Here is a 22,169-nt window from a genome sequence, read left to right as displayed (position 1 = left end):
TGCTGATGCCCCGCCTATCTTAGGAGGTTTGTCCTCTGACTGGGAGCAGGGAGGAGAGAGAGCCCTGTGTTCTTGGCTATACCAACTGGAGTTTCTGTTTTGTTGAGCTGGGAGGCTGGAGAGTGTAGGATTTGTTCGAAACAATGCAGACTTTTGTAGTTCTCATAAAGACTTAGAAGATTTTCTTTTCTTTTTTTTTTTTTTTTTAAGATTTTATTTATTTATTAGAGAGAGAGAGGGGGAGAGAGCGAGCACAGGCAGATAGAGTGGCAGCAGAGGCAGAGGGAGAAGCAGGCTCCCTGCTGAGCAAGGAGCCCGATGCGGGACTCGATCCCAGGACACTGGGATCACGACCTGAGCCGAAGGCAGCTGCTTAACCAACTGAGCCACCCAGGCGTCCCAGAAGATTTTCTTAAATAAATATTTTTCATTTGTTATATTCCACTAGGGCTTACTTTAAAATATTTTAAAAAACACATTGGAAATGCATCTTAAGAAAATATAGAAATATTATGTAGTTTAATATATCAGAACCAAATTAGCAATAAAAAACTATGTTAAGATTACTGATAAAATTTTAAAGTCTCATTGTCTCTTTGGATTACAAAGTCTAAATTGATTTACATTTTAGAGAAACATTTAAAATAACCATAATGTCAAATGTGTTGACTATTTGAAAATATTAAGTTTAATATTTTAAAATATTAAATATTATAACACAAAGCTAAAAAATCTTAAAACGATCAGAAGATATGCTATCTGCACTTTAAATAACAGGTAAGTATCTCCCAAATTGGCATTTTAATATGTAATAAGCAACTTTTAATTTTAATATAATAAATTGCCTAAGGCTTCTTACCTGATGATAAGACAGCAAATTTGTGTCATAAATTACTGATATATATTTTATTGATAGTCTTTAAGATGTTAATGGCTTTTTCTCTTTGCTTCCCTTGTTTGGTGTTTAAATTAATGTTAAAGCATTACATGTCTATATTTTCCAAATATCCAGAAAATATATTTATTCTTTTAATAAAAATCTAATAAATATTATTTTAAAAGGATAGATCTTGGAGGGAAAACTGAACATGAAGAGATCTTTATACCTCTTTACCTAGCCCATGTTAAAAAGAATTATTTTTTTGCTCCCTTTTTCGTTCCCCTTTGTGGGTTTCCAAAGTCACTTTCTAATTAGTGAGCTGATTCCAAGTTCTTTAATGGTTTAGTATTGAGTATTGAGAAATCCATGTATCTTTCTCTATAAGGTTCTACTTTACTTAATCTTCTAATATTTCTCTAAGACTAAAATTAAAAATTTGGGGACCCAGATCCACTCCAAAGACCTTCTAAAATGATGGGTTTTGTTATTTGTTTTTCTCTATAACTCTGACAGATCACTTAATTTTTTTCTTCATAATGTTTTAATTCTTCTTTGTCCTTTGTCGAAAGTGCCAAGGATCCTTTGGTCATAAAGTTAGGTATTTCTCTCATCTTCTTAGCCAATTTGTCATCTTCCTATATCCTAACTTCCTTAGATTAAGGGTAGATAACATGGTTTTAATATGGTGTACAATGTGTGTTTTATCCTTAAAAGCCACGTTTCCTTCATTATTTTAGATAATGGGATGACTATGTTGTTACAGCAAAGACCGGTGGCATCAAAGACACCAAGAGATAGAATCTGAATTCATGCAGTGATACAAATCCATCTCCTTCCTGCAAACCTAACTAAATTGAACGTCCTACTAATGAAGATCTGATCATATCCTATGTAAGTACTTAACAATTTATTAAAGATTAACTAATGGAAAAAGTACACAAATCCTCATTTGATATTACTTGAAACTTTAAGAAATCTTGATTGATGTGTCTAGTGTAGTTTTTAGTAACAAGGATTTAGAGTTACACAACCAGGACTTCAAATCCCATCTGTAGCACTTAGTGGGTGACTTTGGAAAGGTATTAAGCTTCTCGTAAGTTTCAAGTTTCCCAGTGGTAAAATGGGAATAATAACATCTGCTAGATTAAAATAGATGTGCAGAGAGACAGAAAGTAGGAGACAGTGCTCTGTTCACTCCTGGTCCTCCTGTATCACTCCTGACCCTGCTTTCTTTCTGGAAGACCAGCTGCATACTTCCCCTCTTGATTTTTAGAAATGCCCTAACAAGAACAAGAATAGCTCAAGAACTTATTATAAACAATCATATAGCACTAAACATCTAAGCTCTGTTCTGTATCTTTTGAAAAACAAGATCATTTAATGGTCACAAAAACTTTATGAGATAGGTGATACTATTATTTCCATTTTACACATGAAGAAATTGGCACACAGAGTGTTTGTTAACTTGTCTGAAGTCATACAGAAAGTAAATGGCAGAGTTGAAACTCTAAACAACCATTAGTAATCCTTTCCATACTGTTATCCTTTCAGTATACATCACTTGCTCTTGATCCTGCTTGTCTTTGGTTTTTGACTCTTGCAACCCAAATTCTCCTAATGTGTACTTCACACACAGTATTTTAAATGCCTCCGAAAAATAACGAAGTAGTCATAGCAGCAGCAATCCTTCTAGCGCTGATGATTATTATTAATTTTAATTTATTTTTACTTTTTAGTATTAGAATTGAGTTATTTTCTCTATAGTATGATGATATGTGTCAACATGTAAGATACTCTGAATTGCTTATAAGCAAGTTTTTATTATGCAAATTTACAATGGAATTGGGTGATAAACCAACTGCTGTATAACAATGAAAAGGTTAAAAAAGGGACATAAAATAATTCAAAAAGCTGAATTAAGATATATGCATATGTGCAAAGTAACTGAATAGTTTATGAAAAACTGTCAACATGTAGTCAGTATAAGAACTGAATCAACTAAGTTTTAAGTTTAAAACTGTTTTCAAGTAATTTTGCTTTATTTCTTCTTTACATTTTCCTTAAATTAATGCAGAAAATCTTATACTTAGGGAGAAATGTACTATAAATTATTGCCCTAAATGTGACAACACATTTGCAAGTTATTAATGTGTTTATTAGAGAAACATTCTGTATTTCCTTTGAAAATCTCATAGTGCCTTTTTCTTGTTAAGAAAATCTTCAACCTTTTGCCGCGAGCATTGTTTTTTCGGGTGATATAATCCCAAAGAGCATTGGTGATGAACAATTTTAATAGAGAGAATAAAAATACCTCTTATAAAGGATATACTCCAAAAGAAATAATTCCTTTTCTAACAGACAATATTTTTTCTCAGCCTCCTTGGTTTTATCTTCAAGATCAAGGCTGTAAATCTCACTTTGCCTTTCATCCTCTCCATTTATGGTTGTGTACAGTTTTTGGTCAATTCAGTCAGAGTGCCAGATAGATTACCAGCTAAAAGCTGTGAAAGATTAACACACACACACAAGCCCATACACACACTAAAGCAGTATAAAATTAGAGATGTCTAGAAGATAAGAATTTTGAATCACTTGTTCCCTTTGTTTTATTCTCTCTCCTTCTTTCAAATATTGGATTATTAAAATCTCTGGGGGTGTGAAGGTGGTTTATTTACAGGTATATCAAAATACAAAACAATTATTATATGATGTAATTATATAATCAGGCCAAAGTCACTACTTTTTATGAAGCTGAGGAAGAATGAATAGATTTGTGAATTGAAGTAAATTTGCTTTCATGGACAATATTAAGGACATTCCTTAACAAAAAATTGGTGAGGCTTTCCTCACTCTACTTTTACTGTTTTACTTTCCCCTTGCTAGCTTGATTCAATTTTTACTGTAATTCTTATCTATCTCTCATCTATTTTTACTTTAACAGTACCCTCTCCATCTAATAGGATATTCAAGAGAAATTTACAATCTTTAAAGAATTCTTATAAAATTAAAATGGACTGAACAATTTGAAGAATTTTAGGCTCTCTTAAATAACTTTCAAATAACTTGACATTCTTTACAGAGATACAATATTTTATCATGATTTCAAAATTTATAAATTTGCCTATATTTGTCCTACATCTGAGACGTTAGTAAAAACCAGAAGTTTTTTTTGTTTTTGTTTTTGTTTTTTAGATTTTGTTTATTTGACAGAGAGAGACACAGTGAGAGAGGGAATAAATGCAGGGAGAATGGGAGAGGGAGAAGCAGGCTTCCCGCCCAGCAGAGAGACCAATGCGGGGCTTGATCCCAGGACCTTGAGATCATGACCTGGGCTGAAACCAGACACTTAACCACTCAGCTACCTAGGTACCCCAAAAAACCAGGGTTTTAAGGTTATGGGAGTCAAGCCTTTGAACAGCTGTGTAAATGAAACAAGTAGCTGAGTAGATACCTATAAACCATCTCACTTTTTCAAGTATTACCAGAGATAGCAGTCATAAGCCGAAGGTATTAGCAAGATAAATTAAATAAATCAATTAAAGAAAAAATTAAAGAAAAATTTCTGCTAGAACAAGGATCTAGATTTGGCCAGAGACATTTATCTGATAAAGTGGCAATGATATCAAATTTTATAATATTTGAGGGCTTGGGAGGTGAACCAAACCTTGTGACCTATATAATTGAGTCACATTAACCTTATCCAAAAAACAAACCATAGAGTAGCCATGTAATTCAGTTATTCTCTGTATCTCTTCCTTATTGTGAAAACTCAAGATACCATGAATACTCAGTATTTACTGGTCTGGTTAAGTATCTAGTAACTACATTTTAATTTGTTTTTACATATGCTGCTTTTGACAAATATAAAGAGATAGATCAAATTACATAACTAACTCTGCTGTATCCCTCGAAATGATTTAAGGGAAAAAAAAAGAAAAAGAAAAAGGAAAGCCCAAGGTAGGAAAAGTTCTGCAAATGGACTCCACTTGAGCCATTATTTGAATAATTTCATTGAGAACAGTTCCAGCTCATGTGGAGACCTGCAGATAAAATATATAGAATTCTTGTTCCTCTGAGCTAGGACAGGGGCTTCATTAAGAATGGGGTTCAAAATAAAGGTGAATACAGTCTAAACATGTGAAATTTATACATGCACTTACCTTAACCCAGTGGAAATAAGTAATGAGGGCTGATTATTTGTGTATTTATAGTTCTGAGAACACTGCGGTGGAATTACTCTCAGTGTGTACATTTGATGATATTCTTGTAATAGGTGACTGATTCTAATATGCTGGAAAATACACTACACAAAGGGTACACTTAAAATAACACCAAGTAAAAATAGAAATTCTAATCCCCGAGTAATGATAATGAAAAATTATTCAAGCAACAATTAAACAGAGAACCTCTTGTTTGGAGAACTGCCTCAGGTCATGTTTAGTTACAGAGGCTGTGGTGGCAAATCAATAGAGAGCAATGCCCCATTTATTCTGCATTGCTGGGTAATGAGGTGTTCGAACAAAGAGAATTTTCCCAGTGACGTTTACCCTTTCAAAAAAAAAAAAGGTTTCTGAAAGCCACTTTTTAGCCTGTGGTCTACCAGCCCTGAAACCTCTAATACTGAGATTGTCATCTTCAAGTTTGAAAGGTCCACAGCTAACTAACTCCAAAGCAAGTGTTTTTGAAATCTTTCTAAATAGTTATATCTACCTTTTATCCTAAGCAGAGCTATGGCTTCTAGAGAATAAAGAACTCAAAAGTATTAAAGGCATAACCATTTTCACTTCTCATGTTTAATCTCGGTAACACCCATACACAAAGAACACAAAGAAAAGAAGTTTCTTTATATTTTCTCTTATTGAGAAGTTCCCCTCCCCATACCCCCTCCCACCCCTCCATCCTGGCAAAGAGGACACTGGAGAATCAGCTTCCTAACCCTAGAGCTATGCTTGGAAGTATCTCTAGAGACCATTTCTCTATGTGAACCTAGAAATGCAAAGCTGGAGAGTCCTTCTGACTTCCTTAGTCTAACCTCATTTTAGGATGAGGAAACTGAACACTAGCAAGAGGAGACTTATCCACCCATTAAGGGTCAGTGCCATTACTATATCCTTCATTAAGGGTTGGAAAACCATGGCCCGCAGGTCCAATTCAGTCTTTCTTCTGTTTTTGTAAATGAAGTTTTATTGGAACATTGCCATGTCCATTAGTTTACATATTACCAAAGGCTGTTTTCATGCTACAAGTGTAGAGTTGATTAGTTATAACAGAGAACAAATACAGAGACATCTGGTCCACCAAGCCTAAAATACTTTTACTGTCAGTCCCTTTTGGAAAACATTTTCTGACTCCTGCATTAAATCAGCCAGTTCACTGTCCAAAACTTTTCCCACTCTTTCCAAATACACAGCTTTTGTTTGCTGGATTTGCCTCAAAAATAGGTACAAATAATACACAGAGACCTAGAGAACTTCTAAAAAGATTCATGTGTTAGTGCTTTGTCTACACATCTGCTTCCATAGGGCAAAAATCTGAAGATCAGACTGCTTTAAACTTCACTATTCTTAAACCACATTACTTTAAAAATATACTATGTCACATTGTTCCTCTGCAAATTAATGAGGTGGGAAGGATACAGAAAGAACACATCTCCCTTTAATCTTCTTACAGGGCATGTTTAGATCATTTAGTCTACTGGAGGAAGAAAATATATGAGTTAGTTTCTCATAAACCTTGCTACATTATTATCACAATAAGAAATTTGGTAATAATTTTTGATGTGTGCAATTTGTTTGTGAGTGTAAATATAAATTGTACCTGCTTTAGAATTGAAAACTCACTTATGAGTATGAATTAAAGGAAGTCTAACACAGTATGGAAGTGTGTCCACCACCTTCCCCCACAACCCCATGGCACAGCTATCTATATGGAAGCCTGGGTAATGAGCAAACTCCTGATGAAATTCAAAACACTTCAGACAAGGTTTCTCATGCACAAAATACTGCTTTTAATTGGTTCTTAACTAAATTAATTAAGCTGGTATGACTCACTCTCCAGTCACAACTCAACTTGAAAAACACAAAGGAATATGGTTGGGATAACAAAAGCTGAGAGTCCTGAATTGCTCCTGATTTTCATATTAACAAGGGAGTTCAGACTAGAGAGAAAAGGTTAATTTGTTTTTTAATAGGCTTTTGAAAGATGTGATCAGGTCTAGTGTGATAATTTATGGTTAATCATATGTTTAGAGGCAAAAGGGATTAATCTTTTAATATTAGAGCCGTTTTTGTATAACATAAAACAAAGTTCTCTTCATAGTAACTTTAAAAGTCAGGTCAGACTTCCTTTTTGAGCAAAGGTGCCAAATTGATGCAAAAAGAGAAATTTTGTCTGAGTAGCAACACAGTAAGAACAGAATGACAGAAGTACTCCTTGAACAAACCTTATTCATAGTCTGTCTCCTCCTTCATTTTGCTATATCTTGTGACTTAAACATTATTTTTACTGACTTGTATGTTGGTAGTATAGCACCCTGAAAAAATACAAACTGTGTTCTGGACCTTCACAAGCCAAATGAGAGAGGAAAAAAAAAATGTGTTTCTGTCCTGTAAGTCAGTCTTTACCCATGGAATTGTAAATCCTCAGGCAGAAGTTTCCTAAACTCAATCACAGTTACTTTACCACATTGGAATCTTGTGAAAAGCACCCACAAAGTGAGATACCAGTGTGCAAAAATAGCATATGACCATAGAAGTACACAAATTGCATGGAGGGCTCTTTTAGGTTGATTAGTGTCCCCCCCAAAAGGATATATTAGAGTCCTAAGCCCCAGTGCCTCAGAATGTGACCTTACTTGGAAATAGGATCTTTAGAGAGGTAAAGCTCAAGTTAAATTAGGTCAATAGGATAAGCTCCAATCCAGTATTGCTGGAGTCCTCATAGAAAGGAGAAATTTGGTCACAGACAAACATCCACACAGGAGAGATGATAGGGAGACACACAGGGAGCAGACAGCCCTATGACTGGAGAGATGCATTTATAAGCCAACGAATGCCAAGGATTACTCCAAATATCAGAAGCCAGAAGAGACAAGGAAGGATGTTCCCCTAGGCTGTTAGAGGAAGCAAGGCTCCGCTGATACCTTGATTTCAGACCTCTTGCCTCTAGGACTGTAAAGCAATAAATTTTTGTTGTTTAAGGTCACTTGGTTTTTGATGTCTTGGTACAACAGCCCCAGGAAACTAATATAGGACATTAGGCACAATCCTTTTATTTCATGGCCTAGTGAAAAACTTCATGAAAAGAGTGAGAAAGACAGATAGAAATAAACAATGTCCTATTGTGTGAGATACCCACATTTTGAAATTTAAAAATCAGTCTTCTGTGGCTAGAGCAGCAGCACCACTTCAGAGATGTGAGACCATCCACTTTGTACATGTCCTTCTATTGGATCAGTCTTGATGAGACCTGACACTTGGGGTGGCATTTCTGCCATGGAGATGTGCACCTCTTATGAGTAGATGGGATACATGAAAGCTCAGATAGGAGGCTGTGCTTTCCCCCTGGTTCAATGCTAGAGACTGACAGGATTGATACGTATGCAGATGTAGTGTACAAATCTGATCATAGAAGCTCTACTTGAAAGACCTTCCAGATACAAGCTGTGTCTTGGAGAAACAATATTAGGAGAGATTATTTATTGAAAGACCTTCCAGATACAAGCTGTGTCTTGCAGAAACAATATTAGGAGAGATTATTTATTATTAATATGGACTTTATAGATGTGAAAGGACCTTTAAACTTACCCTGTCCAAACCTTTACTGAACACCACAGGGCTTTCTATGTAATGAAAATGTCACTGCCGTTGGTAACCAGTGTTCTGGAACTTCCCCTTTTAGTACCTCTGGGACCATTGGACTGCACCTGTAGACACAACTTCAGCCCAGCCTCTGAGGTGGGCTGATCTCCTGGGTCTTACCCTCTCACACATCCGGGCCAGGCTCCATGCTCTGACCTAGTTTAGATTTCACATTCTTGCCTCCATAGGTTTATTTTATTTTCTACTCATGTAACTGTGTCTGACTCTTCAACCATATCAAATGTGTTAAATAATAAATCACAACCAAAGCTTTTTCCTGTAGCGGCTGTGTCATCTTCTCACATTGTGACAATTCCGAGCATATACCAGATTCCATTTACCCCCACTACCAAAGAATGAAAAACAGATTTTTGTATCCTCAAGAGGTGTCCTATTTCTGAAAATCTTCCCTCCTTAGGTCCACATACCAACTACTTGCATGACAATTTAGACTATTATGATAAGACAAAGAGCACAGATTTCAACCCAGGGGGTGAACTTTTAGCTCTATACATCATACTTGTCACTGCTTTTGTACATAGAATGCAGCTAGATGTCTGCTATATTTAGTATAAAAGACACTGTACAAATTTTCTAAAAAAAAAAAATTCATTGCTCACTTCAGGTAAGGAAGAAGCTTTGAAGAGAAGTACATGAAGCAGGGAGACCCTAAGTGTTTGAATCCTACCAATCTCCTGTGATGTCAACAGGATGACAAATAAAAATCACAGAACCTCTGTGGTTCTATTTTTTTTTCAAAATAGGTAGTTATTTTTAGGTATATTCTAAAATGTATGCAAATATTTAAAGATAGCATTTTGAAAATATTCAAATATATAGATACATAATTTCATAGTTTTCAAAGTAGTTTAATGTAGTAAGTTTATTTATTCTTTCCATGTAGTGTGAAAACTGTCAGATGGAAAAATGGTGGCTCCTATAGAGTATCATGATTCCCAAAGTCACATAGAGCCACAAACTGGTCAAATCAAAATTCAAATACGGCATATCTATTGACTCAACAAACACTAATTTAGTACCTACTTTATGCTAGACCTGTGCTTGGAGAAGACCAAGAACTTTCTTGTTATATCACTATGGCTTTGAACCATATGCTCTAAATAGTTAAAATAGAAAAATAATCATTCTTAAAAGTTATTGTTGAATTGTTTCAAAACAGTGTCATATTTTTTGGTTAAAGCAGTAGCCTGTTTGAAGTTCAAAATATACAGTCCAATAGCATTAAATGATCATTTCCGAACACTTCTGAAGTGTTATCATATTATTTACATGAGGTGTGAAATTTATAGTGTCTTCTCTAGATTAACTTTGTGTCTAAGTATCAGTGAACATGAACGATGTCACTCTTAACGTGACTTTAACTTGGAAACCAAATCTATACTTTTCTCATAGAACTATGGAGTCACACTCATAATTAGATTTTGCAACCCAAAATAAAGCATTCTGTTTTGTTTTATGTAAACACTGTTAAGAACTGACAGGAGAGATATCATATCAATAACTTTCTCATCATCGTTGTTAAAAAGAATAACTTGCTGTTTTTTTTTTTTAAGATTTTATTTATCTATTTGACAGAGAGAGAGAGATCAAAAGTAGGCAGAGAGGCAGACAGAAAGAGAGAAGGAAGCAAGCTCCCTGCAGAGCAGAGAGCACGATGTGGGACTTGATCCCACAACCCTGGGATCATGACCTGAGTTGAAGGCAGAGACTTTAACCCACTGAGCCACCCAGACGCCCCTGCTTGCTTGTTTTCTATGATCAGAATGGAAAGCCTAGGTACAGAATTCTTTTATTATTTACTTATTTTAAATATTTTATTTATTTGTTTGAGAGAGAGCGAGAGCACAAGCAGATGGAAGGGCGGGGAGGGAGAGGAAGAAGCAGTCTCCCAGTTAAATAGAAAACCCCATGTAGGGCTTGATTCGACTGGGATCATGATCAGAGCTGAATGCAGACACTTAACCAACTAAGCCATCCAGGTGCCCTCAGAATCTTTTAAAATAGAAAATGTTGCACTTAAAAATCTAACTGAATGTACTAGGGCATTCAAAATGACTTTGTAAATTGCCTTAATCAGGGAATTGAGAAGAAAAAAAAATATCAACTTTAGATATTTAGAATTATGTTAAAATCAAACCAGCTTTCTTTATTACTCAGTGCTTAATGTCCTGCTTTTCTTTCTTTACACAAGTTATCCATCCCACAGGCATTCATAGCCTTTTTCTTTTTTAATTGAGGTAAATTGGCATATAATAGGAAATAAGTTTTAGGTATACAGCATTATAATTTGATATTTGTATACACTACAAAGAGATCACTGCCATAAGTCTAGTTACCTCCCATCACCTTGAAATTGAATTCCTTCACCTATTTTGCCTGTCCCCCTAACTCTATTCCCCTCTGGACCCGTCTTTGTATCTTTGAGTTTTTGTTTTATTTGTTTTGTTTGTACATATGAGTGAAATCATTCATGATTTATCTTTTTCTGCCTGACTTATTTCACTTAGCGCAATACCCTTAATATCCATGTTGTTGCAAATGACAAGGTCTCATTCTTTTTTATGGCTGAGTAGTAGTTCATTGTGTGTGTATATATTATTATATAATACCTTCCTTATCTTCCAAACTTACTGTTCAACCTTTCCCTGGCTTTTGCTGTTTCTTGGCCCTTTGTGATTTTCAAAGTAGTCTGATCTATTCTTGTTAGGTCTCAGTTGTTGAGAGTATGCCAAGTGCTATCATTGTTCTGAAGGAAAGAATCTCAGACAGTGTCTAGCTTCAGGTTAATTGTAAGCAGGACCCTCAGGCAGTAGTTTTAAAGTAGAAGTCTGCAACTGTAAGCTCTTCTAACTTCCAGACCAAGAGATGTGGAAATGTCCCTTGGGAGACACTTGCAAAAATTGTGACTTTTGTTGTGTGTATTAGCCCCTTTCTGGAAAGTATCAGCAAACTGCAGAGAGACTGAGGGAAGGCACTAATATGGTGACTCCCTGCCCACATTCTCTGGGCCAGAGGTGCCTCACTAGTGTCTGGATGTGTGGCTGACTTTAGGGCTGTCCCTCAGTCTGAAACTCCAGGACAGGAAAATAGGCCTTTTTCACATGAAGATTGGGGGTATGTTTCAGTCTAATGTTTGTGTAGTGCCCTGACAGTAACCTGCCAATGACTCTCTCCGTGTTTATTTTTAGACCCTTGAACTCTAGAAACACAATCCTCTCTGGCCACAATAGCCAGGTGCTAATAGATCATGCCCTGTGTGGGTTGCAGGTGCTTGCTGGCTGGGGTGAGGGTGTAGGCTGCAGCTGTGGTGCGTGGGGGTAGACTTCCACTAAGGCTAGTTGTCAGGGGTGGTGCAAAAAATGGCATCCTCCAGCTACTGGCACCAAGAAAGCTGGGGAGAATGCAAAAAATGGTGCCCACTATTGCCTCCAGCCCCAGAGACAGTCCCAAGAGATTCCTACCTCTTCAGCAGACACATTAAGAAAACAAGTGCCTTAGCCTATGTTTTAGGCATTTTTCAAACTGTTGTTTTTGTACTGAATCCCAGGGTGAGTGGGTCTTTGTGTATGCCCATTAAGAACAAATTTTTTATTCCCTGTGCCCTGTGGTTCTCCTGGAAGTAAGCCTCATAGCTTTTTAATTCCAGATACTTTGGAGGTTCATCTCTCTGGTGCAGTTCCAAGGATTGGGATGCCTGATGTGGGACACAAATGCTTTGCTTCTCAGGGACAAGCGCCACAATATGAGATCCTTCCCCACTGTGGGGAGTGAGATTTTTGCAAGAGCATGTCTCTGCTCTTTCTACCTGTCTCAGTGTGGCCCATTTCCCTTTTGTTGCAGAGGAGCTCTTGAGCTAGCTTTCAGATTCTTTTGAGAGGGGATTGTTTGACATGTCACTGTAGATTTGTGTTCGTGGAATGAAGTAAGCTCAGGGTCTTTCTATGCCATCATCTTCACTAAATCTCTCTAAAAGCTTTTAATAATCTGTCATTTGAAGCAATCCATGGATATTTATCTGTGCTCATTTATGCATTCCCTCCAATCTCTACTTTGCTCATTAAGCTGTGGGCTTTAAAATTTTGTAGTCTACTAGCTCCATACATCCACAGTGTGGGACAGGTTTCGATACCATTCTATAATCCAGGCCATGGCTTTGAAATTTGCAGGCTCTCTGGACCTCCAGATAATAATGTGATGTCTCAAATCAGCTGATTTTTCAGGCCAGGACTTGCTGGGGAGTTAACACTATCACAGATTCACCATGACCCGGGTTCCTGATTCAGCTGGTCACTTTGTTGGTACATCCAAGTGTGATCAGTCTCTCATTCTTGGTGATCATACTTAAAAGAGATTGACTTATAAGCCAGAATGCTAATAATTTACAGCTGGGTAGGAGAACTTGGCATCTGCTCACCATTGTCCCTTCCAAGTGAAAGATTTATTCAGATAAGTGAAGATCAAGAGGTTGCCTGTTGAATACTGTATTATAGAAAAGAAATCCACTACTTTATTATTTATTTATTTATTTTTAGAAATATTTTATTTATTTATTTGCAGACAGAGATCACAAGTAGGCAGAGAGGCAGGCAGAGAGAGGGGGAAGCAGGCTCCTTGTTGAACAGAGAGCCCGATGCGGAGCTCAATCCTAGGACCCTGGGATCATGACCTGAACTGAAGGCAGAGGTTTTAACCCACTGAGCCACTCTGGTTCCCCCAAATTTACTACTTTAAAAGGATTTCTTTAACTTCACTGAAAACAATTTGCCTCCATTGCAGAGGAGTTTTAATTTAAAGGAAGGGGATCATCATTAGGAATAGCACTGTCCTTTGAGGATACCAAGAAATCTAACAAAGCTCTAACTCATTATATTTCAATATCTCATACTCTTGTTGCGTTTAACCTTACATACTTCTATTTTCTTTAAAGACACATTGAACATTTATTTTTGTCATCTTAGATTTTTAAAGTTATGATAAGAAAACTCATTAATTTTATTAAGAAGTTTCTTCAAAATCACAGCATGAGTTATTTCTTTGGTTTCTCAAACATCTGATTCTAAATATTGTTTCATTTGCTTATTCACCTTTTTTCATTCATTTATTCAAAAATAGCACAAAGAGTCTTGCTTGTTTCAATCAAAGAGAATATATCTTTCTTCTCTCTGAACTTTCATTCAATTACTTCCTTCAATAATTTCCTTGAATGATTTTTAGAACTACTTTTGTAATTCAAGTTTGGACACAATTTTAAAGTCTATTCTGGTCAATTCCAATATTCTAAAGAATTGCTAAGTTGATTCTAGGTCCCTGTTCTAAAGTTTTGCCTCATGGCAGATGTTTCTAGAAATCTGTGCTCTTAGTTGCCTGTCATTAACAGCAGGAAAAAAAGAAATGAATGCTTCAATGAACCCTCAGAGATCATTCTAATATGAAATATGGATTTATCTCTTAGCTCTATTCCTAGAGTTAAGCCAAAGGGGTCAATAATATTATGGGGTTAATCAGGTTTAAAGCATGAGCTAAGTATTCCAAAACATGACAGCATACATCACCATAAAAATCACAGAGAATGTAAATTTTCTCAAGGATACAGACTCTGGTTATTCTCCTAATCTTCTTACCCTTTTAGTTCACATAATTGTGATTAGTTTTCAGTATTTTATTTGTTTTTTAATATAATATATTTTTAAGGAAGATGGAATATATCAAATTTTACCTCTCAAAGTCATACTGGTTCTCCACAAATATAAATAGATCCCCCAAAATGGACATATTCAACTTGTTGTCCTCACTGTTGCAAATAAGATTTTTTTTTCATGTATTTATTGACCATTTCTGTATCTTTTAAAAATTTTTTTTCATTTATTTATTTTCAGCATAACAGAATCATTCTTTTTTTCACCACACCCAGTGCTCCATCCAATCCGAGCCCTCTATAATACCCACCACCTGGTACCCCAACCTCCCACCCCCCGCCACTTATCATTCTTTTTTTCACCACACCCAGTGCTCCATCCAATCCGTGCCCTCTATAATACCCACCACCTGGTACCCCAACCTCCCACCCCCCGCCACTTCAAACCCCTCAGATTGTTTTTCAGAGTCCATAGTCTCTCATGATTTACCTCCCCTTCCAATTTACCCCAACCCCTTTCTCTCTAACTCCCCATGTCCTCCATGCTTTTTGTATGCTCCACAAATAAGTGAAACCATATGATAATTGACTCTCTCTGCTTGATTTATTTCACTCAGCATAATCTCGTACAGTCCCGTCCATGTTGCTACAAAAGTTGGGTATTCATCCTTTCTGATGGAGGCATAATACTCCATAGTGTATATGGACCACATCTTCCTTATCCATTCATCCGTTGAAGGGCATCTTGGTTCTTTCCAGAGTTTGGCAACCGTGGCCATTGCTGCTATAAACATTGGGGTACAGATGGCCCTTCTTTTCACTACATCTGTATCTTTGGGGTAAATACCCAGGAGTGCAATGGCAGGGTGATAGGGAAGTTCTATTTTTAATTTCTTGAGGAAGCTCCACACTGTTCTCCAAAGAGGCTGCACCAACTTGCATTCCAACCAACAGTGTAAGAGGGTTCCCCTTTCTCCACATCCTCTCCAACACATGTTGTTTCCTGTCATGCTAATTTTGGCCATTCTAACTGGTGTAAGGTGATATCTCAATGTAGTTTTAATTTGAATCTCCCTGATGGCTAGTGATGATAAACATTTTTTCATGTGTCTGATAGCCATTTGTATGTCTTTATTGGAGAAGTGTCTGTCCATATCTTCTGCCCATTTTTTGATATGATTGTCCGTTCTGTGTGTGTTGAGTTTGAGAAGTTCATTATAGATCTTGGATATCAACCTTTTGTCTGTACTGTCATTTGCAAATATCTTCTCCCATTCCATGGGTTGCCTCTTTGTTTTCTTGAGTGTTTCCTTTGCTGTGCAGAAGCGAAGATGAACTTTTGGGACTTCATCAAAAGCAAACAAGATTTTTATAAAAAATAAAAAATTTAAAAAAAAAAAGCAAACAAGATTTTTAAAAGAAAAGCAGGAATTGTTTTTCTTGACCTTGATAGGGTTACAAGCAGATCTTCCCTCTTTTCTGAACTGTTAGAGTATGATAGCTTACTCTCCTCAGTCTGAGAGTTGAGTCACTATTTTTCCAAGCCATGGGAAAGAACCAGACATGCTGCTGAAGGTAAAATAAAGTTTAGCTCAAATATGAAATAAACACCTACGAAGTATAGTTTATCATTCTATGCAACATGAGATCTAGAATTATGATAGTCCATCAACTTTTAGATCTTACAATGTAGTTGGCTTCAAACTATGGATTTGTAAGGAAGTTAATATAATCAAATCATGAGGCCATAACAACATATAATTAATCTGATTATACTGAGATTATATTTTCTAAAAATAATACATAAAACAATTATATTACTTGGGGGGTGCAAGACTTAATGTATAAGCATGTTTATTTTTTAATGAAATCTAGTATACAAATACATCCACCTATAAATGGAGATAAGTGAAGTAATAATCAGCGCTACAAAAACATTCCTGACTAACCTCTAATAACAAGAACCTTAAGAGCATTAAAATATGATTTGATTTAGAAAATTTTATTCATATATTTATTTTTTAGAAATACATCTATTTTATAAATGTAATTTATAAATGAATACAAAACTTGTTTGTGACATTCCTGGTCTATTTCTCCTTTGTAATCATACAAACCTCTGGTTCTTACAGAACAGCTAATAATTTGTTTCTGGTTATGTCTTTTTGGGGGAAAACAGTGGTATTTATAAATAAAAGTATCAAAAAGTTTAAAAATTATAAATACTACAAAAAGAAATAATCATGTAGCCTTGTAAAATTCTCATGAAATATTTTTGCCCCAGTTGCTATTAATCTGAAAGTTCATGGGTCTGGTAGAGAAAACTGCCAACTGAACCTGCCTCTGCAAAGGTAACAGGACTATGATTGAATTTCATTTGTGCCTGGCACATATGCCCTAAAAGCATTAAAAAAAAAACATGAGGACATTGCCTCTTTTAAGCAATCTCTAACTTGCGTTAGCAGTAGATGCCATAACACCCCTTTGTGTGTGCCCACAGAACAAATAATGACAGACTCTTGGATATTTAAAGAAAGAAATTGATCTCAGCAGTAAGAAAGACAAATTCAGAGAGTATATCTTATTTTCTTTAGTATTGCCTTCAAATGGGTAAGAGAGAAGATGCCAAGTTCTGTTTCTTGGTCTTTAAAATTTCCTTCTAATTGGTTTCAGAGGCTAATCCAAGCCTTCAAAATCATGGTATTCATTAATTTCCTCTCAACATTCAAGGAATGTTTATTATGTGCTCAATATTGGCCTATGCACAAGGATAAAATAATGAGTAAAACTGCCATCCTTAAAAAATAATCTGAGATTCTCAAAGACATCACACCTATGAATCAATTTTAGTACTTTTAGGAAATTACTTCAATACTAGTCTAATTTCAAAGTTTACAAAGGCCCTGGTTCTGGAATTGTACAGGTTGAAATCTATGAATAAAAATAAATATTAAGTCTTCTGTATCTTTCAATACAATTACACACACGCACACACTCACACTTGCAGTCTTTTTAAAACAGTGCTGGGAAGAAATCCCAGCATTTAATGGAACTTTAAAATGCATTTTTTGAGCGTCCACACAATGTAAGAAAATGTAATCCTATGTCCAATTGTGACATTGTTTGATAAAAGCAAAGGATTCTATGTTCAGATTTGGCACTTAATTTACTAGATTACAGGTTTATTCTATTAAGTACAGAACCCAGGTAGAGGTTATGTGAAAAGGTAAATAAACAATTGTTTAACATTTACTCATTCCGGAAATAATTATTTGCTCTTATCCAATCGACTCAAGAAAAAGGCAAAATTATTATTATTTTTTTTTTCGGGAGGAGGTAGAAAGCTTAAAAAATTGTGTGAAAGTGAAGCTGATGTAGTTTGTAAGCATAAATTCATTCAACAGCTATGGGGCCTGTGTAATGGGGGGTACACAGGAAGCATGAGCCCATGTTTGTGTCTGACCAAGAAATCATTCAGTCCAGACTCCGCCTGGAAAATAGTACTCTTTGTGTAAAAAGCTGGCAGGAGAGAATACCTCCCTTTACAGTAGCAAAAGCAGACTATAGAGGCAATGAGTAAGAGAGGCACAGAAAGGGGAGCAGAAGGGAGGCGAAAGGGGCAATGGAAGTTCTTCAGCCGAAGTAACTGGCCTCCATGCTTGGCTGAGCGTATTAAAGGGAGGCAAAATGTCAGCCTAGAGGTAAGGTGCCTAGCATGACCATTGGGCAGTTATATAAACACAGGCCATAGATTTTCTGTAAATAATGTAAGAATGCACTGGCGCAGGGGCACCTGGGTGGCTCAGTGGGTTAAAGCCTCTGCCTTCAGCTCAGGTCATGATCCCAGGGTCCTGGGATCGAACCCCACGTCGCGCTCTCTGCTCGGCGGGGAGCCTGCCTCCCCTTCTCTCTCTGCCTGCCTCTCTGCCTACTTGTGATTTCTGTCTGTCAAATAAATAAATAAAATATTAAAAAAAAAGTTATCTAGAATTTCCTCCCTTTTAAAAAAAAAAAAAAGAATGCACTGGTATAGATGATCCTGGGGGTGGAGGTACAGCCAAAGGGATGCCCCAATAGCAGAACAGTGGAGCAGCAGAATGTGGATAACATAAGACTCAGAAATACTGTTCCCAGACAGACAAGACAAATGAAAGTTTTCTCTAGTTTCTTAAAGGAGAGACTTAAGATTAACTTCACTGTTCTCACATTTGTTATTTGTTTTGTGAATACAGTGAGGTGTGTGTTACTTAAGATCTATTTGAAGCTGTGTAGCATTCTTACTCCATAGGACAGCTCAATAATTCTCGTAAATACTTTCATTATATTCACAGACACCTCTCTTAAATAATTCTGGATTAGTTTTCACTGTCCTGAGATTTTATGTTGTAGAAAACAAAACAGTATCGGGTAAATACAAGTATATACATTTGTGTATGTAGGTAGTAATAAACCTGGAAACAGATTGAATGACCATCTGTAAGAAAAGGTGAAGTAAATTAGGGAATATTCATGGTGCAACTATATTATGGGCCCATTAAACAAGACAAATGTAGTAACAGTAGTCTGAAAGAGTTAACTAGAAAGTAGTCACAGGTGAAGAAAGCAACATGCAGGAGAGTGAAGTATACAAGTTTGTGTTAAAGCACCCAATGGCCCCAAACCCTTTGTATGTGTATGTGTATGCATGCCCAAACTTACAGCATATCCCTATTATTGTAAGATTAAGCATGAAGAGAATAGAGAAGGGTCCATACTACATGATTAACAAGTTCTTGAGAGAGGCAGTGTGCAGAATGGTGCTGTTTTGAAGATAACAAAAAAGAACAAAAAAGCAAAGCCAAAAAAGAGAAGAAAGAAGGAAAAAACCATTCTTTTAAAAATGCATGGCTATTCAGCATTGTTTATATAGTTATGCATCATTATATGTGTCTGTGTGTACGAAGATCTTTAATTATAATTTTAAAATTCAAAAAATGATTATTCTATTTCAGAGTGTTAAAAATATTAAGTGGCACACAGTTTTGTTTTGTAATTTTTGGTTCTTGAAGTTTGAAACTTGTTTCAAAAAGAATATTTATGCAATTACTTTTATTTACTGACAATTACTTTTATTTAGTGACAGTGTTGACAGTTGAATCCAAATTTTTTAATGTAATTTGAGATCATTTCTAAAACTAAATTCTCTGGATAATATTATGATACTCACAGAAAACAATAGTATATTCATACAAATGTTTATATGTAAACTCTTAATATTTTCTAAATCTAATTTTGATGGTTTCTGAAGGATGAGTTAAAATATAACAGTTTTAATGTCTAGATACTGAATACATGTAAGGATATTATGAGTGTTACTATTTAGCATCTGTCTGCATTTGATAACTTTTAAAATTTGTTTTGCAAAATTGGTAATAAAGAATGATACACACGCACACACACACACATACACGTAGCTGTTTGTTTTCTGGTTAAAGTCTTGGTTAGGTAAAGCAGAGATTTACTATTTCCTATTTACTATTTCATGTATAATACAGGGAAATGTCTTTTTAATGTTGAATTAATAAAGAATAGGAAGGAAGTTATGCTTTTTTTCTAGAAGTCCTTTGATATTTTGCTTTAATAGATCAATAGATGAAGTATTTGTAATTGGCACATTATTTTATATCAAGGTTTTTTTTTAAAAAGTTGAAAAATTTAACTCCTGAAAAATATGAATATCTCCAGTGATATCTTGGATGATCAGCAAACTTTTTTTTTCTTACTATGTGAAAGATATAGTTAGGCCAAGCCCTAGAGAGTCACAATTTTAAATGTCCAAAATAATTAGTTCAAGTGTACTTGCAAACTTTAGTTAGTGTATGAGTAAAAATTGTAGATTTTTCTATACTCAGTATATTCTAGTGAAAAAAAAAATTGGACAAACAACAAAATGTAAACTTCAAATATAAGCAAGTATACTGGCCAGGACCTTGAGAAGCAAATAAGAAAACTAATTGTCGGGTGCCTAGGTAGCTCAGTCAGTTAACCCTCTGCCTTCAGCTCTGGTCATGATCCCAGAGTCCTGGGATCGAGTCCTGCATTGGGCTCCCTTGCTCCTCAGGAGCCTGCTTCTCCCTCACCCTCTGCCTGCCACTCCCCGTGCTTGTGCTCTCTCTCTGTCAACTAACTAACTAAATAAAATATTAAAACAAACAAGCAAACCAAAAACAAACAAACAAACAAACAAATAAACAAACCCTGACTTGTCAAGGGCACATTATGCTTCAAACAACCTTGAACCATTTTGTAAATAGACCCATTCCCTGATTCTTGAAGAACTTAATACTAGCTGATATTTATTGAGTGCTTTGTATGCCAGTCACTTAAAATTATTGTGTGAAATAGGAACTATTACTATAATTTGGGGGATGAGAAAAATAAAGCAATAAAATATTAAGTATATCATTAAGAAATTCAGTGGGTATAAAGTTTCAGTAATACTAGATGAAGAAGTTCTAGAGATCTGTTGTACAATGTAGAGGCTATAATTAACAGTACAAGGGTAGATTTCATATTGTGTTTCTGCCACAAAAGCGAAATCGAACAAACACAAAGGGATATAAGGAGACTCCAGGAGGTGTTGGTACATCTATAACCTTAATTAGAGTATTGGTATTATGGGTGTTTGCATGTGTTCAGACTCATCAAATTGTACACAGTAAGTATGTGAAGTTCTTTGTATATTAATTACACTTTACTAAAGTTGTTAAAAAAGAGAAACTTGTTCAGGGTTTAGGTCACTTAGCCAGCATATGTAGAGCTGAATTCAAAACCAGACAGATTATGCTCTTAACTATTACATCAGGGTTTCTCACCTTCAGTACTATTGACATTTTGATTCAAATGATTTGTTGTTGTTGTGGGGGGGTGCTATGTATTGTAGGATGTTCAGTAGCATTCTTGTCCTATAGTCATTAGATGCCATCCCATAAAAATCATTACAATCAACAATATCTCTAGATATTGTCAAATGTCCCATGGGGACAAATCTCCCCCAACCGAGAAGCACTGGGTTACTCTAATCAGAACATCAGGAGTCATTACTTAATGGATGAGGAAAAAATGAAATCAGGGTTCTGTTTAGAATGGAGGAAGAAGATACAGATATTGGGTAAGTTAAAGTATCCACTAGCCATATAGTAATTACTTTTTGGCTTTTGTCCTCTAAAATGAACATTTTTTTTTGAGTTATAGTTTTCTGTCCTGCTTTTCTTATTCCTAGTACTGGGAATATACTATGTTCTTAATATGTTATTATTGAATGAATATATAAATCATCATCATCCATTGTGGCAGAGATTTCTTTAGTGCTCTTTTCATTCTCCCTAACAATCATTCTATAATTCTGTCATTCTATTCTATAATATTCCATTGTCAAAAGCACTTTAGGGGAAAAAATTGTCTAGGCCGAGATCCATTGAACTAAACAGTGCCTCTCACTTGCTAATACATATATTCTCATTAATTTGAAAATTTAAAACTTGTCTTAGACCAATTATTTTGTTTCTCTAGCAAGAGCGAAGGATCAAGATGAGAAATATGGAACTGCTATCTCTCTCTGTCTTTTTTCTTTCTTTCTCCACCCCCGCCCCCCACAGCACTGTGGCATCCTTGTATCTCACCATACCCACTCAAATTCTGGGTTCCAGATAACCCATGATACTTGTTCTCTGAATGCGAGTCCTTGTTATATGTTACTCTTTTGTCAGGAAGGTTCTGCTTCCCACCTTTATCT

Source organism: Mustela putorius, unplaced genomic scaffold (genome assembly GCF_011764305.1).
Source record: "Mustela putorius furo isolate JIRA1106 unplaced genomic scaffold, ASM1176430v1.1 tig00003834_pilon_pilon_pilon, whole genome shotgun sequence".
Lineage (NCBI taxonomy): Eukaryota > Metazoa > Chordata > Mammalia > Carnivora > Mustelidae > Mustela > Mustela putorius.
Note: the sequence above shows the minus strand (reverse complement) of the source record.